The following is a 15,795-nucleotide window of genomic DNA, read 5'->3' on the forward strand; positions in this document are numbered from 1 at the left end:
ACTCAAGTTAAAGGGCACAAAACCCCACTTTCCATTGATTAAAGTGCATCCAAGTACACATTTCCCCTTCTCTATTACGTTTCAGTAATAAGCCCCCCATCATATCTGGGAGGCCAAGAAGGAGAGGCAGATGTTCCCATGCACTGTGAGGAGGGCCAGCAGTGTAAAGGTGGACGTGGTCCATCCGTCAACCAGGGCATCATTTCCTCTGTTTAGTGATATTGCCTTTGCTGTCCAGCCACAGCATGCAGAGGTGGTAGTGGACTGAGGAGGTGGTGAAACTGATGACCCTACCTAAAGGCACTATGGTTTCTACACATCTATGAGGAAGCGATGACTGATCTGAGAGGATACTACCTGCTGCAGGATTGCTAAGTACCAATATACCATTTTAAGAGACTTTCAACATCTATCCTTATGTACATGGAATACAACAAGTGACTATTTACTACGTATAGAGCTTTTCCTTTATTTGGATCAGGGCTACTGTGTGGGACTATTGTCATGATTGTGCCAGCTATAGAGCAGCGTATATAATGAAATGTATACAGCATGCTACACTGCTGAAAAGGTTATTTTGGCTCAGAGCTGACTGACTGTGTGCTACATTGCACAAATTCCTGTGAGGGAAGGGAAGTACCGGTATTCTTCTGACAGTTTCATCTTTCATCTTTTTAAGCATGTGACTTCCTCTAGACCAGGAATTGTGAAAAATTGTGACCTACTCTGTGTAAGGGAGACAGTTATACACATATCTTTGTGGGGTCCAACTCTCATTTGTCAATTATCTCCCCTGGACCACAGGTGCTCTGAACCATGACTCTCTAGTTACCATTTGGACCTCCTGATTGGCTTATTAAAGCGGAGTTCCAACAAAAAGTAGAACTTCCGCTCATTTGTTTCCTCCCCCCCTCCGGTGCCACAATTGGCACCTCTTGGGGGGAGGGGGGACTGGATACCTCTGGGAGCCACAGATATTGATGTTGCCACTCGGCTTCCTCCTCCTCCCCTGCAACTGGGCCAGTAGGAGAGGAGTGGAGCCTCGTGCATCCGCAGTAGGGTTCCTGGCGTGAAGCCATAAGGCTTTACCCGCAATTAGCGGCAGCACCCGACAGCTGATGGAAATATCAGCTGCACTGCCGACATCGCTGTACTCCAGGACAGGTAAGTGTCCTATTATTAAAAGCCAGAAGCTGCAGTATGTGTAGCTGCTGGCTTTTTATATTTGCAGCGGTGGGCGGCCTTCCGCTTTAAAGCACTGGACTATATTGCATACCTCTCCGTAATGGTACTGAACACTTCTTCTCTTACCTTTTAATGAACTGTGATCATTTTCTGACAGGGATCCCATATATGACCATACAAAATAAGCAAAGACATTTTCTCCAAGTTCTCTTAAAGGAAAATTCCTGCGAAAAATGGACGAGTGAAACTTAGAACATTTTTTTTTCCTTTTTTATGTGGATGTTTACCACCTTTTAGACTTTTGATGGACTCTTTCAGTCAATATATACATTTTAGGGGTGGCCACCCTCTTTAAATTCATACTATGCATAATTTACATATATATAGTGAGTGCCTAGATTGATTTCAGACCACCTATTTTACATCAATGAACCAGATGATAGGAGCAAGTTGGCTGAAAATGTTTTGATCTGTCATGTGATATGTTTTTTTGCAACAAAAGCTGAATTTTTTTGTAAATTTTTTTTTTTTCTCCTCTGATACAATATATTTCTATATTTTTGAGTTACATATCAGATTTTTGAATGTATGCTACAGTTTTATGTTTTTTCTATAGAAGGTTAAAAAGAAAGGGAGTTGAGCACTATCCACTTTTTCAAGTGGTGTTTTTGAGGTGCTGGACTGGCTTACTACACCACTGTCAGGTCACCTGAGACCAGGTGACAGATGCACCCCGTAGGAGTCGGAAGTGCACCACTAAGATAGTGGACCCTAGGACTGACTGCTACGGATAGTACCCAGGGAGGTTCAGGAAGCAGGTCTACCGGATCATTAACACAGATCCCAGTGGGAGTTAGAGAAAAGATTCCCCAGGGCGCAGAGTCTAAGAGCCAGCAGGTGTTCACCAGAGCCTCGAGTGGTGAGGATGGACTGCGCTGCAGTCTGGCTCCAGGTCGCGGCCCCTAGGGTCTCACAGCTCACGCTCACAGTAGATTACAGGAGAAGGAAGCAGCAGGCTAGAACAACAAGGATAGTAAAGGGATAAGGCAGAGGTCAGGGCGACTATCAGACAGGAACAACAGAGTACACGCCAAAGGTTCAGGGTCACAGGCAAGCAGGGATAGACAGGGACATGCCAAAAGGTCAGGGTCACGAGGAGACAGGAATACTCGAGAACACGCCAAGGTCAGTAACAGAGACAAACGAAGAGCACACGCCAAGCAGGAAACAGGAAGCCAAACACACAATGAATACACAATGGTTGATCAGCAAGGTTGGCTTGCAATGCCTAGGTTAATATAGTGTTCCTAATTAGAGACCGGGGTGGAGCTATGCTGAGGGAAGAATATTTAAACAGTCAGGTGAGGGTGGCTGGCCTCTAAAGGTGAACACAGAAGGAAAGGTGAGCTGACAGACACACATTACTGCATAACCATGACAGTACCCCCCTCTTATGAGGCCTCCCCCTCCCCCGCCTAGGCCCAGGTTTAAAGGGAAACTCCAGATGAAACCTCCTCAACAGACGAGGAGCAAAGACCTCAGATGCAGTGATCCAAGACCTCTCCTCAGGACCAAACCCTTTCCAATGTACGAGGTACTGAAGAATGCCTTTACGGAGCCGGGAATCCAAAATCTGACTAACCTTGTACTTTAGATTAGCCTCAGAGACCGGAACCGAGGTAGGGAGAGGACTTATTGAGGACTAAAGGCTTTTTAGGAATGGGTAAGGGCATGAGAAGACCATCAGGAGTCTGAGCAGAGTCCCCCAGACCCTTAAAGATGAGATGGACATCCAGCACAGGACCATCAGACTGGGTAGAGGTTAGTGGATCCCTGAGGTCAGGTTGGTTAGAAGGTGATGTGTCACAAGAGTCACGCTGGATAGCTGAAACACAAACAGAATGCAGAGAGCCCTGAGAAAAAGATTGAAAACCCCACCTGGCCGAATGAGGCAGTCTATCCAAAGGATGGATTGAGCGTCCTAAACAGGTTTGAATGGACGTAGTAGCAGTAGGGTGAGGCCAGGTTACAGAAGGTCCTGAACAAGAAGCAGGAAGCTCACTGGGCATGGGCTGGATTGGCATAACTGGTGCAGAGGCCGACTTAATAGTATCGCCAGGTGTAGCGACTATCTCAATCGCATCACAGGGCAGAGCATCCAAGGGAGTTTAGGAACAGGCAAAGGTAAATGGTTATGCAAACTGGAGTGAATGATCGGCCCAGGGTTATAGGTGGGCTCCTCATCCAGAGTGCCACATGATTTAGAGAGTGCATCAGTCCGACTATTGCAGGACACATCCCAGCGGGAAGAGCAGAAGATACTGGGATGGTGGCAACAGGAAGTTTCTCTTTTGGGTTAACCTTGAGTAGGCAGGAAGAGGAACAGGAGGAACCCCAAGCCAGGATCTCTCCAGCAGTCCAAAGTGTGGAGAATAGAGCTGTAACCAAGGAAGACCTAATATGATAGGAGATGAAGCCTTAGGTAAGACAAGGAAGGATATCCACTCCTGGTGGAGTGTCCCTATCGAACTCTTAACAGGGAGGGTCTGGAAGCGAATAGGGCCCCCTGGGAGAACAGTGCCATCAATCGCCATGGCCACCAATGGTGTTGTACGGGGCAATAGGGTAAGTCTCATGGAAGATGCAGTTTGCCAATCCATGAAATTGCCAGCGGCTCCGGAATCCAGATGTGCCGAGACCGAACGAGAGGAAGCGCCGACATGAAGGAATACAGAAAGAAGAATACGACAAGGTGAAGGTGATATTTCATGGTCTAATACTCCACCTTCCAGATGTATTAGCCCCGAGTGTTTTACCGGTCAAAGAGAACAAGTGTCACGAAAATGACCTTTGACCCCACAGTAGAGGAACAGGCCCAGAGTTCTGCGCCTAACGCGTTCTTCGGGAGATAACTTGGTCCGACCCAGCTGCATAGGTTCCTCAGCAGGCAAGGGGTGCTCCTCGGATCAAAGAGAAGGGACAGGGAGCTCAGGCTGCCTAAAGAACGGGGAGTGCTGACGTCTTTTTTCCAGGGCCCTCTCCTGAAAGCGAATATCGATCTGGTTACACAAGGTGATGACACCGTCCAGATCAGCAGGGAGGGATCTTCCTGCTAATTCATCCTTCACTCTGTCAGAGAGGCCATGTAAAAAGGTTGCAACAAGGGCCTCATTATTCCAGCTCAAGTCAGCTGTGAGGATACGGAACTGAAGAGCATACAGTCCCACAGAAGCGGACTCTTGACGGAGACGTAAAAGAGCGCTGGCCGCTGAGGAGACATGACCCGGTTCCTCGAAGATATTCTGAAAAAGTTTCAAGAAATCAGACAGGCTAGAAACCACTGGATCATTCAGTTCCCACAGAGGAGCAGCCCAGGCTAACGCCTCGCCGGACAGGAGGGATATAATATAGGTTACCTTGGCCCGATCGGACAGGAAGTTTTGGGGCTGGAGTTCAAAATGAATTGTGCACTGGCTAAGGAACCCCCTGCAGGCCTTGGAGTCCCCAGAGAAGCGGCCCGGAACTGGCAGTTGTAATGAATGTGTGGCTGCGACTGGTGCAGCAGCAGATAGCAGTTGAAGTTGTTAAACCAGGGATCCTAATGAGGCCTGAACCTGTTCAAAACGGGAGGCCAAATCCTGAAGGGATCGCATCACCTGGGTCTGATGTGATTCCTGGGTCTCAAGTCTGAACTAAGCCCTGCAACGGATCATCTGCAGGAAGCGGCATGTCAGCCGGGTCCATAGCTGATTAAACTGTCAGGTCACCTGAGACCAGGTGACAGATGCACTCCGTAGGAGTCGGAAGTGCACCGCTAAGATAGTGGACCCTAGGACTGACTGCTGTGGATAGTACCCAGGGAGGTTCAGGAAGCAGGTCTACTGGATCACTAACACAGATCCCAGAGGGAGCTAGAGCATAGATTCCCCAGGGCGCGGAGTCTAAGAGCCAGCAGTTGTTCACCAGAGCCTCGAGTGGTGAGGATGGACTGTGCTGCAGTCTGGCTCCAGGGCGTGGCCCCCAGGGTCTCACAGCTCACGGTAGACTACAGGAGAAGGAAGTAGCAGGCTAGAACAACAAGGATAGTAAAGGGATAAGGCAGAGGTCAGGGCAACTAGCAGACAGGAACAGAGTATACGCCAAAGATTCAGGGTCACAGGCAAGCAGGGATAGACGGGGACACGCCAAAAGGTCAGGGTCACGAGCAGACAGGAATAGTCAAGAACACGCCAAGGTCGGTAACAGAGACAAACGAAGAGCACATGGCAAGCAGGGCACAGGAAGCCAAACACACAATAAATACACAATGGTTGATCAGCAAGGTTGGTTTGCAATGCCCAGGTTAATATAGTGTTCCTAATTAGAGACTGGGGTAGAGCTATGCTGAGGGAAGATTATTTAAACAGTCAGGTGAGGGTGGCTGGCCTCTAAAGGTGAACACAGAAGGAAAGGTGAGCTGACAGACACACATTACTGCATAACCATGACAACCGTCCTCATCCTCCTCATCCCAGGCAGAGACTAGTGTGCAGTCCACTGCAGTTGCCAGAGCGGCTTATGCTGCCTCCTTGTCTTCAGCTATTCCTGTCATAGCCCCAGCATCATGCATGGAGGAGTCAGCTGAATTATTTTAACACAGTATCAGCCACTTGCTACTTGACGATGTACAGGCTTTACTTGATTCATCAACAGTACATATATAGGGTTACAGTGTGAAGGCACAGTGCGACCCCAATCTCTGTAAAGAGCCGATGACATGGATCTTTACCCTGTGATCGGCTGTGTCCAATCACATCCGATCACATGTAAACACGGAAGTGCTGGTAATCGGCTCTTCTCGCCTCACACTGACAGTCATCTTCCCCCCGTTTGTCCTCCAGGTTCGCAAGCTCTGGATATTTGACTGGCCGGAGCCACAATGATGTCACTCCGCCATTTCGGGCACGGGCTCTGAAGGTCCAGCTCTGTAAGCCAGACCTTCAAAGCACATGCGCCGATTATATCATTGGCTGCATGCACTGAATATCTCCTAAACGGTGCAATCTGCCCTGGGCACACATGGTTTTATGCAGGGATGGGGATGCCCTGACCCTAACCTTAAGGGAAGGGGGGGCACAATTTGGCATCTTTGCCCTGGGCGCTAAATGACCTTGTCCTGCACTGCAAGTGGTAGTACAGAGTTTACTCACACTTTAAAGCCCACACGCCGCACATGTGCATCAGTGGCAAATGGCTCCCAATGGCTGACCAATGTGACAATCGGTGGTCACATGATCACCGATCCTTCCCATCTCCTAGGTGTACAGACCCTATAAAAGGATGCCAGCACTGTTCAAACACTTCAATATGGCAGCACTATGTAGTATCCTAGCACTGGCAAAAATTCACTGATATCACTGCACTTGTCGTCCATAGTTTATCTCCTCCATATGGATATGGATCTGGGATGTACATAATGCAGGATCCTGTGCATTGCACCTGGGCACTGATCATGGCTGCAATGCTCTGCAGGCTTTAAAGCAAACATTTCATACGTGTATTTTTATATTTTATCAATGTAGGTGCATTTTCCTATGCCTTTAACCAATTGACCTCCGGAAGATTTATCCCCCCCCCCCCCTTCATGACCAGACTTTTTTGCTATTCATCACTGCGTCACTTTAGCTGACAATTGCGTGGTCATGCATCTCTACACTCAATTTAATTCTATATATTTTTTTCCCCACAAATAAAGCTTTCTTTTGGTGGTATTCATTTTTTGCGCTATAAACAAAAAAAAAAGGCAATTTTGAAAAAAAAAAAAACATATTTCTTACTTTATGCTATAACACACATCCAATAAAAAAAATGTAAAAAATCTAATTTCTTCAAAAATTTAGGCCAATATGTATTCTGCCACATGTTTTTGGTAAAAAAAAATTCCCAATAAACGTATATTGATTGGTTTAAGTGAATGCTGTAGCAGTCCTCAAAATTTCCACTTGCTTGCTCGCAATTGGTGAGTTGAAATAGGCGAGTGTGGAACCGCAACTAGGAGGGGGGGGAGGGGTGCAGCGTGCTCCGCCGGCACCAGATCAGATGTACAGCTTTCCCCCTCCTGGTGCAGCGGGTCTGTCCCTTCCATAAGATCGCAGCCCTCCCCTACCTTATTCACACAGGATGGGAAGCATGGCAGGTCCGGACACAGGGTGGGACTTTTCAGGTTAAGAAGCAGGTGATTGCTGGGACCGTCCCATTGCCTAGTAATCAATCACCTGTCTTTTAAAAGTTCCACCCTGGAACTGTCTGGACCCGCCATGCTTCCTTTCTTGTGTGAATAGGGAAGATGAGGGCTGTGATCTTATGGATGGGGCAGGTTGTAAGATTAACCACATGCCGACCAGCGGCTGCAGCTGTACTGCGGCAAAATTGCATGGCTGGGCGAAACTAGGTTATGTAATGTTGCTTCGCCCTGTGGCCACTAGGGGCACGTGCGCCCCCTGCTCGCCCAAAGAGCCAATGCGAGTGCCCAGCAGTTGCACCGCCGGGCTCCCGCGATTGCTCTGGGCACACCGAGAACAGCGATCTGTCATATCCCCTACACAGTCCCCTCCCCCCTTCAGTTAGGACACACACTAGGGAACACAATTAACCCCTTGATCACCCCCTAGTGTTAACCCCTTCCCTGCCAGTGACATTCTTATGCCCTGTACACACGGTCGGATTTTCCGACGGAAAATGTGTGATAGGACCTTGTTGTCGGAAATTCCGACTGTCTGTAGGCTCCATCACACATTTTCCATCGGATTTTCCGACACACAAAGTTTGAGAGCAGGCTATAAAATTTTCCAACAACAAAATCCGTTGTCGGAATTTCCGATCGTGTGTACACAAATCCGACGCACAAAGTGCCACGCATGCTCAGAATAAATAAAGAGATGAAAGCTATTGGCTACTGCCCCGTTTATAGTCCCAACGTACGTGTTTTTCGTCACCACGTTCAGAATGATCGGATTTTCCGACAACTTTGTGTGACCGTGTGTATGCAAGACAAGTTTGAGCCAACATCCGTCGGAAAAAATCCTAGGATTTCGTTGTAGGAATGTCCGATCAATGTCTGACCGTGTGTACAGAGCATTACAGTAATAAATGCATTTTTATAGCACTGATCGCTGTATAACTGCCAATGGTCCCAAAAATGTGTCAAAATTGCCTGACGTGTCCGCCATAATGTCACAGTCCTGATAAAAAAAAATGCAGTTCCCCACCATTACTAGTAAAAAAAAAACGTTATAATAAAAATGCCATAAAACTATTCTCTATTTTGTAGACGCTATAACTTTTGCGTAAACCAATCAATATACGCTTATTGCGATTAATTTTTTTTACCAAAAATATGTAGAAGAATACATATCGGCCTAAACTGAGGTAAAAAAAAATTTTTTAATATATTTTTGGGGTATATTTATTATAGCAAAAAGTAAAAAATATTGCGTTTTTTTTTCAAAATTGTCACTTTTTTTTGTTTATAGCGCAAAAAATAAAAACCGCAGAGGTGATCAAATACCACCAAAAGAAAGCTCTTTTTGTGGGGAAAAAAAAGACATCAATTTTGTTTTGGTGAAACGTCACATGACCGCACAATTGTCAGTTAAAGCGATGCAGTGCCAAATCGCAAAAAGTACTCTGGTCAGGAAGGGGGTAAAATCTTCTGAGGCTGAATTGGTTAAGGGAGGACTGTGAGGGAATGGTCTGTGATTGGAGGGAATGGTCTGTGATTTTGGGGGGGGCGAGGGCATGCTGGCAAACCAGACTAGGAATGTGGAATTCTTTAAAAAGCGATTTTTTTTTTTGGAATGGATCAGATAAAAACCCCCTTTTTTTTCCTGCCTACTTAGCTAGAAATAAGCTGCATGGAGTTTAAGGCCCGTACACACGATGCAAAAATCGGATGGAAAAATTCATACGACGAGCTGTCTGCCGATTTTCGGATCGTTAGTACGATGCTTTCGACAGTCGATTTTGCTTTTTCGTCAGACAAAAGCTGGATTTGCGGACTATAAATTTTTTGTTGGATGTGAACTCAATGTCTGATTTCCGTTTCATTAGTACGGTTTTCGTACGAAAAAAATCATAAGAGCAAGACTACGCATGCTCAGAAACGAAAGAATACATACAAAACTATTCAACACATGATGTCACTTCTGATGTTGAATGGGATTGTACACCCCATTAACACCCATCATACCATAAGAACATTGTTTGTGGAAAAGTTTAGGCCACTGCCCCTTTATTTGGTTTAACACAATTTTAAATATGAAATGAACTTTAACCTTTAATACCAACAATGACGGACTGACGCTGATGCCGGGGGGTGTGGCTTGAGCATGACGGAGTGAGCGGCGGAGCATCGTAGTGGTGCGTCCATGCAGGAGATCGAGTGCGGGCTGAGGCAGAGACGCCAGGAACGCTAACAACACATGCCGGGACGTGGACGTGAGAAGGGTATAGGAGGGACGGAAGCACCCAGACATCCGCGGATCACCAAAATACCTGTCTGTAATAACAGAACCAGCCATGTCCTTGGAGACCGGGAGCGCTTCTCAGCGGGCCGTACGTGCCGCTCAGAGACAACTAGCGGCCATGGAGGATTCACCCGCCCCAGCCACCTCAAGTAAGCCAGCGGGAAACATCTGTACGGAGCTGACAGAGGCCGTGGAAATAAGCTCCCCAATCACGCCATGGAACAGGGCTGACACAGAAACTCAGGTATGCTCTTTTACTACGGGGGAGGCGATAGCAATGGCTGGTGGTGGTGAGCAGGACATTAGGAAGCTCATACAGGCCTTACCGACCAAAGAGGACATACGAATCCTGTTGAGCGAATTAAAGGTGGCTGTAAGAGAGGAATTGAGTGAAGTGGGTGGGAAGATAGAGTTAATGGAAAGTAGATTGTGTAGCTGTGAGTCCTTGCAGACCTCGACAGATGCCCGCATAAGTGTATTGGAAAGTGATCTGAAATTGTAACATCAAAAATTGTTAACTTTACAGTTACAAGCTGAAGATTCTGAGAACAGAGGTAGAAGAAACAATGTCCACATTAAAGGAATCTCAGAAACCATAAAAACACCCGATCTGAGGAAAACAGCAATCAATATTTTTAATAAATATCTGGGGAATCCCCCCGATACTCATATTGAGCTGGATCGTGTATAGGAGCCCAGCAGGGTTTATCCCGGAACAAGGGTCCCCTAGAGACGTGCTATGCCGCGTTCATTTTTACAAAATAAAAGAAGACATAATGAGGGCAGTTTGGCAGAAAGGGGTACTGGAATTTGCAGGCCAGGAGGTCCAAGTGTTCCCTGACCTTTGTCGGCTGACGAAGATAAGGAGGCGGTTGATGAGGCCACTTCTGGATCAAATCCGGGCAAAGGGGGCAACATACAGATGGGGGTACCCATTAGCATTAACTGTAAAAAAGGATGAACACGCCTTTATCCTGTCTTCACCTGAACAACTACCGGACCTGTTTAAGTTCTTGGGCTCAGAAGTATTGGAGGTTCCTGACTGGATTGATATTCCAATTGAAATAATGGGGGGATATAAGCAACAGAGGAAGGGGCAGAGGAGAAGGAATTGGGAGAATGAAGCAGAATAATTAGTTTTCCTTGTTTTTCAACGTGGATTGGACTCTCTTTTTTTTTTCTTTTCTTTTCTCTCCCTCTCCCCTCCATCTTATGCCCTACTCCCTTTTCCACGCACACCCAGGCACCCCTTTTTTTTTTTCTCCCGATATGAAGATGGGAAGATATCCCTCATAAGGGACAATAGGAGCAATATTGTGGTCAACAGGATTTACCTCTGATCTGGGTTCTTTTTTGTTTTTTTTCTGGGCTTGCTGTTAAGGGGGTTGATTTTTTTTTTTTCTTGTGTGTGTTTGAGGGGATATCACGAGGTTTTTTGATGTTTTTGGGATAACCACAAATAGGGGAGGGAGGGTAGGGTGGGGAGGGGCCTTTTCCTAATTTTTTTTTTTTTTTTTTTTTTGCGACACGGGGATAATTTAAATATTAAAGGTGGTTTGGCTATTTATGAAAAAGGGTGGAAACAAAGGTCATAATTATTAAAGAGTAAGACACTTTTTTTTTTTTTCTTTGCTGTTCGCGACACGGGGATAATTTAAATAGTAAAGGTGGTTTGGCTACCTATGGAAAAGGGTGGAAATAAAGGTCATAATTATTAAAGAGTAAGACACTTTTTTTTTTTTGTTTTTTTTTTGTTTTGTTTTTATGTGACACAAGGATAATCTAATTAATAAATGGGGTTAGGTTACCTATGGCAAAGGGTGAAAACATAGGTCATTGAATATTAAAGAGTAAGACACCTTTTTTTTTTTTTTTTTGTTTTTTTTTTGTTTTGTTTTGTTTTTATGTGACACAAGGATAATCTAATTAATAAATGGGGTTAGGTTACCTATGGCAAAGGGTGGAAACATAGGTCATTGAATATTAAAGAGTAAGACACCTTTTTTTTTTTTTTTTTTTTTTTTGGGTCCGGGGGGGGGGTGTGGATAGATGTTAGGGGGGTAAAAGGGGGTCACAGGGAAGAGGGATTGGAGCTCACAGGAGAGGGGATTGGGTTAGGGCTATGGGAAGGAAGAGTGAGACGCACGGTGTAATTTAGAACAGTAGAGGGTGGAAAGGGTGGGAGTGGATCAGGGGGGATGGGAGGGGTTGGGTGGAGGGGGGAGAGGGTAAAGGATGTATTATGATTTTAATTGCTAAATAAGTATGGAAATGTGAATACAATGTATAAGCTTGCTTTTCTCTCCTCTACTGCTGTAAAAATAAGGATCATATGGTGGAAACTAACTCATGTTAACTCTAAATACTGTGGAAACCTTTCTTAGTTATTTTTTTTTGGGACGCGCCGCAGCTGGTGTACTTACGCTCAGACTCTTGTGCTCGGGGACACCCCCCATTAACAAAGTCTCTCCTCTGAGTGGAGGAAAGTCGGAGGCGTTTCTCGGGGGTTTTTTTTTTTTTTTCCCCAAAGGCATCGAGGATTCGTGCCGATTGGATTCTCCCTTTAGTGGTATAAGGGGATTGGGGGGAGAGAAGGGTTGAGGGGGGGTTTCTTTTTTTTTTTTTTTTTTTCTTTTTCTCGGGTTCCCCCCTTCTCGTAGCTCCCAGACGATCGAACAGACATGACTAGATTAAAATTTACCTCATATAATGTTAAGGGACTGAACATTCCAGAAAAACGGATTAGACTGCTTGTAGAAGTGGGAAGGTTAAAAACGCAGATCGCTTTTCTCCAAGAGACACACTAGAAGAGACAGAATACCAAAACTAGTAAGTCATAAATTTCCCGTGGCTTACCATAGTACCTCTCTCAGTGCCAAATCCAATGGAGTATCTATTATTATCTCGAAACAGACCCCTTGGAAGGAGAGTAAAGTAATTACAGATGAGGAGGGTCGTCTCCTAATTGTAAAAGGTCTAATTGGATCGCAGAAAGTAACACTAGTGAGCTTATACCTCCCGAATGAAGATCAGGTTAGTTATTTAGAAACTTGCCTGCAAATGATACATCAGTATAAGGAAGGTATTTTGGTAATGGGAGGAGATTTAAATCTGATAATGAACCCCCCCTCCTGGATGCTTCCAGGGGAGCCTCACATCTCTCATCGTCAAAATTACGAAGAGTCAAAAAATTATTAAATGACTTGCAGGTGGTAGATACATGGAGGTCGTTACATGTTCAAGATAGAGATTATACTTTTTTTTTCTGCAAAACATAAGTCATATACTCGCATTGACTACATCCTAATATCACAGAGAGCAATAACATCAATGATGAGCGCCGAGATAGGTTCATTTACTCTATCAGATCACGCCCCGACAAGTTGTATACTAGATTTAGGAGAGGAAGATCGCAGTGAGTGGCACTGGAAGATTAATGAATCTTTACTAAAAGATAAAGAGTACGAACAAAAAATATGCCAGGAAATGGATCTTTTCTTCTTGACAAACGAAACGGACGAAGTCACCCCACTTTGTATTTGGGAAACACACAAATGTGTGATGAGAGGAGTTTTGATATCGTTAGGGGCACATAAGAAAAAAAAGCTCAATGAACAGATTGAGACTTTACTTAAAAAAATTCGGGAAGTAGAGTTAATACATAAAAAGTCTCAGACACAGCAAATAGAGGAGAAATTAAATGGTCTTCGGGAGGATCTAAACTTTCTACTAATTGAACAGGCCAAAGCAAAATTGAAACGTGGAAGGCGGACGTTATATGAATTCGGGAATAAACCAAGCAGGATGCTGGCTAAGGCCCTTAAAGATGCTACAACACAGAAGCATCTGTCGGGAATTAGGACACAGAAGGGGGAGATGGTAAACTCCTCACAGGAGATAGCCCAGATCTTTAAGGAGTACTACGAGGGTCTCTACCACTTAGAGGACCATCACTCCCTAAAGAGGCGGGAAAGTAAGTGGGAGAGGATAAGGGACTACTTATGCGAATCAGAAATGCCAAAGTTGACGGAGGAGATAGCACAAAATCTAGATGTTCCAATCACAATAGAGGAATTTAAGAGAGTAGTAAACCTCTTAAAAGTGGGGAAAGCACCAGGCCCAGATGGGTATACTCTGACATATTACAAACATTATGCGGAGAAATTGGCCCCAAGATTTATAGCTGCTTTCAACTCATTACGGGAGGGACAGATGCTACCCAGTGAGATACTGATGGCACATATAGCGGTAATCCCGAAAGAGGGAAAGGATCCCTCTCAATGCCCCAGTTACCGGCCAATTGCATTACTAAATGTGGATTTAAAAATGTTTTCTAAAATTCTAGCGAATAGAATAGAAGAGTTTATTCCTAAATTGATACATCCAGACCAAGTGGGATTTACAGCCGGAAGGGAGGGGAGGGAAAACACGCAAAGAGTAATTAATGCAATTTACTTTGCACAAAGTCGACAGAAACCCTTAATATTATTTTCAGCCGATGCAGAAAAAGCATTCGATAGAGTGGACTGGATCTTTCTCAAGGCCACCCTACAACACATTGGATTGGGTGATGGAATGTTAAGCTGGCTCTCAAACCTTTACTCAATTCCGAGTGCAAGGGTTAAGGTTAATGACAGACTGTCGGAACCCTTCAGGATACATAATGGAACACGTCAGGGCTGTCCCCTATCGCCTATTATTTTTATTCTTACACTGGAACCCTTTTTAAGGAAGATACGTGCTAATCCCAATATTAATGGCATCAAGACAGAAAGAGAGGAGTATAAATTGGCAGCATATGCTGATGATTTGATATTTTTCATATCTTCCCCAACTATATCTCTTCCATCCCTTCTAAAGGAAATAAATAACTATGGGGAATTAGCAAACTATAAAGTGAACTACACCAAATCCGAAGCTATGGGGTTGGAAATAAAGGCACCTGAAATACAACAGATAAAGTCCCAATTCAATTTTAGGTGGACAGATTCCCATATAAGTTATTTGGGGACTAAAATTCCTAAGAAGCTTAACAGAGTGTTTGAATTAAATTATGCTCCGATGCTAAGACAAATTAAACAGGACTTCAGGAGATGGGACAGAGTGATCTTTACTTGGTTTGGTAGGAACAATATCATAAAGATGAATGTGATGCCTAGACTTTTATACTTATTACAAACCTTGCCAATAAGGATCCCTGCACACTTCCTGAAGGACCTTCGATCAAGGTTTCTGAGATTCATTTGGGCAGGAAAACCAGCTAGAGTAAGGAGAAACATCTTAGTGCTCCCAAAAGAAAAAGGTGGTATTGGTTTCCCAGACCCAGTGAAATACCAGGAAGCGTCGCAATTAGCTAGAGTGACGGAATGGTGTGCTCGTGAGAGGAAACCACACGTACAATTAGAACAAGCGACAGTTAAAATTCCCCTGGAGGGTCTGGCGTGGATAGCCAAATCAAAAATACCTACAACAGTGAAAAAACATCCATTGATAGGTGCAACTATCCGCACCATCAATATGATTTTCAAAAAGACAAATCTCTCAGCTTACCCAAGCCCTATGACTCCAGTACTGGGTGCACCAGATTTTCAACCTGGTCTAACAGATCGGAGTTATGAGGTATTAAAACAAAGGGGAAGAATCAGGATAATTCACTTTTCTAGGGATAATCGCCTGATGACACGAGGCGAGATAGAGGGAGAAGTGTCACCTGATATAGATTACTTTAGGGTAATGCAGCTAGGAGCCTTTATCCGTTCGAAAATTAAAACTTACCCAGTGGTTCGGGAGCTATCCCGTTTTGAACAGAGGTGTTTAGAGGGAGAGAGTATGAGGCACTCATTATCACTTTGCTACGAGGTACTAACGAACCAAGAAGCCCCTCAGGAGCTTAATTTTATTCAGGCTTGGGAGAGAGAGATGGGGGTAATGTTCTCCCAAAGTCAGAAGGTTAAAATTCTGAAATCCACATATAAGACATCGATCGCTAGCAGATACCAAGAGGGAGGATATAAAATCCTCACTAGGTGGTATAGAACACCATCCGTGTTACATAAAATATTCCCACAGACCTCAAATAGGTGCTGGCGTTGTACGAGAGGGGAGG

The sequence above is a fragment of the Aquarana catesbeiana genome, linkage group LG06, assembly GCF_042186555.1.
Source record: "Aquarana catesbeiana isolate 2022-GZ linkage group LG06, ASM4218655v1, whole genome shotgun sequence".
Lineage (NCBI taxonomy): Eukaryota > Metazoa > Chordata > Amphibia > Anura > Ranidae > Aquarana > Aquarana catesbeiana.